At 43.6% G+C, this 2,736-nt stretch overlaps 1 pseudogene; it reads right to left on the minus strand.

The window, feature by feature from the left end:
- Window positions 1–2,290: 2,290 nt before the first annotated feature.
- LOC148016555 (signal recognition particle RNA) lies at window positions 2,291–2,508 on the minus strand (annotated as a pseudogene).
- Between the last annotated feature and the right edge of the window lie 228 nt (window positions 2,509–2,736).

Here is a 2,736-nt window from a genome sequence, read left to right on the forward strand (position 1 = left end):
TGATATAAGATAATGGATGAGGATATGAATGCACCAACTCAAAATAGACTTGGGAATTAGTAGCACTACATGATGGTAAGAAGTCAATAGGTTATAAATGGGTCTATAACGTTAAGTATAAGTCAGATGCCACCATTGAAGGGTATAAAGCTAGGCTAGTGGAAAAAGGATATCACAACAATATGCCCTAGATCATGAAGAGACATTTAGCCCCATTGTCAAAATGGAAACCATCCAATAGTTAAAGCATTGGTTGCAACAAAGGGCTGGAAATTACACCAAATGGATGTTAAGAATGCATTTTTTTAATGGAGACTTGGCAGAAGAGGTGTTTATGGATCAGCAAGAAGGGAATGTCCACACCCTCAATATCCGTACTATGTATGCAAACTGAAAAAGGCACTTTATGGGCTGAAATATGGTCCAAGAACTTGGCATGCATGGATTAGTACTTACTTGTAGAGCCTTGGATTTGTAGTTGGAAAGGCTTATCATAATCTGTTTCCTAACAAAACAAATGCAAGTCTTGTGATACTAGTGATCTATCTAGAAGTCTTGTGATACTAGTGATCTATGTAGATGATCTAATCATTATAGGGGATGATAACATTGAGGTACACAATGTTATGGCCATGCTGATAACATTGAGGTACACAATCATTATAGGGGATGATAACATTGAGGTACACAATGTTATGGCCATGCTAAAAACTAAATTTGATATGAAGGATTTGGGAGAGCTGAAGCTCTTTCTAGGCATTGAGATTGTGAATTCAGCTGATGGACTTTGGTTGATACAAAGACAGTATGCACTTGAGATGTTGACAAACTACAAACCTTTGGATACTCCACCAGATTAGAATAGTATGTTGAATGTTAACAATGGAGCTGAAATTTGAAATATTACTATGTACAAGTAGATGGTAGAAAGTCTCATCTACCTTACCATTACTAGGCCTAATCTCAGCTACTCAATTGGAATTATTAGTCAATTCATGTAGAATCCCAGAAGACCTCACTTGGATCTAGTGAGAAGAATTATGTGCTATGTCAAGGCTAGAGTAGACTATAGACTCTTCTATGAGAGTGATAAGCACTTAAAGCTCATGGGGTATACTATTAAAGATTGGGCAGGTTGTCTATATGATAGAAGGTCTACTAGTGGATATGCTTTCAGCCTTGGCAATGGTATGACTAGTTGGAGTAGCAAGAAGCTACCAATAGTTGCACTCCCTAGTACCGAGGCAAAGGATAGAGGTGTCGCATTAGTAGCTTGTGAGATTACTTGGTTATTGAAGTTATTGATAGATTTAGGTATGCAAATAGATACTCTAGTCACATTGCATGTGAAAATATGAGTAGTGTACTTTTAGCTACAAATCCTGTGTATCGTGCTAGGACAAAACACATTGAGATACGTTATCATTTCATATGAGAGATGGTACTTGCAAGTAAGATAGATCTCCTGCATGTCAAAATCGAAGATCATGTAGTTGATATCTTTACCAAGTCATTATGTAAAGATAAGTTCAGTCACTTTAGAGAGTTCCTTGGATTACAATGTCCTTCTTGAGCTTGAGGGGGAGTGTTGAGAATCAAGCTCTACTAACTATATAGTACAGCTATAGCTTAGTTGTGTAGCTTTCATCCATTACCATCATGTATGATACAATAAGTGAGTCAGTGACTCAACCAATGTTAGTAAGTATGGTTAGTTAGTGACCGATCTCTCCTATTAGTTGTGTGTGACTGAGTTAGTGTACTTGTTATTTAGCTACCCCACATATCGTCATTGTCGGGCTCTCTTGCCTCCACCTTTTATTAGGCCGCGGCCTATAGACGGCCTCTAAGTACCGCCCCTTAGAATCCTTCAATGTCTCCAGCTCTGAACCTTACAACATGAGTGGGGTTCCTTCTGCCAGCATATCTGGTTTTGGCCGCGGTCACTCGAGATAAGCTCGTGGTAGCCGATTCTGGTGACAACAAAGAAGATGACGGGACTGCGGGTCCACGTCCACCACATGTGCCATCTATTTGGGTGCCAAGAAAACTAATTATTGGTGTCTATCGAGATCCGCAAAATTTCATATCTGGTTTTGGCCGCGGTCACTCGAGATAAGCTCGTGGTAGCCGATTCTGGTGACAACAAAGAAGATGACGGGACTGCGGGTCCACGTCCACCACATGTGCCATCTATTTGGGTGCCAAGAAAACTAATTATTGGTGTCTATCGAGATCCGCAAAATTTTGAGGGTTTGTCGCCGGGGACTGAGAGGAGGCCGAAGGTTGGCCCGCAGACAAAGGTGGCGTTATCCCTCCACCGTCTAGAGCGAGGGGTAGCGTTGCTCCGTTTCCGGCCTCACGCGGTCCCCCCTCCTTCAAGGACGGAGAGATGCCAGTTCCCTCCGGGCGGCTACGATCTCGTCCACTCGAGACTTGGAGACGGGCGCCGCTGCGAAGGGCCGCATCCAAGAACGGCCTCGCGTCCCAGTACAACATACCAGCCGTCGACATCCGCCCAACCGTACATTCCCTGTCGGCTGCCGCAATGTAAACCGTACCTGTCGTGCCAAGCTTCGCATGTGGGAGATGAAAGCCCTCTTGCCCGCGCCCCGATCCAGAGTCCAGAGTGACACACCTCCACACACAGTGACCTCGATCATGTGTTGACGCTTTCGAGTTCTCTAGACTCTCACACTCTAGAGCCGCCGTCCTGCCTCCTTTGAAATCCGGAGC

This window comes from Lygodium microphyllum, chromosome 23 (assembly GCF_053477565.2).
Source record: "Lygodium microphyllum isolate KBCC chromosome 23, Lygodium_microphyllum_v1.1.10, whole genome shotgun sequence".
NCBI classification, from domain to species: domain Eukaryota; kingdom Viridiplantae; phylum Streptophyta; class Polypodiopsida; order Schizaeales; family Lygodiaceae; genus Lygodium; species Lygodium microphyllum.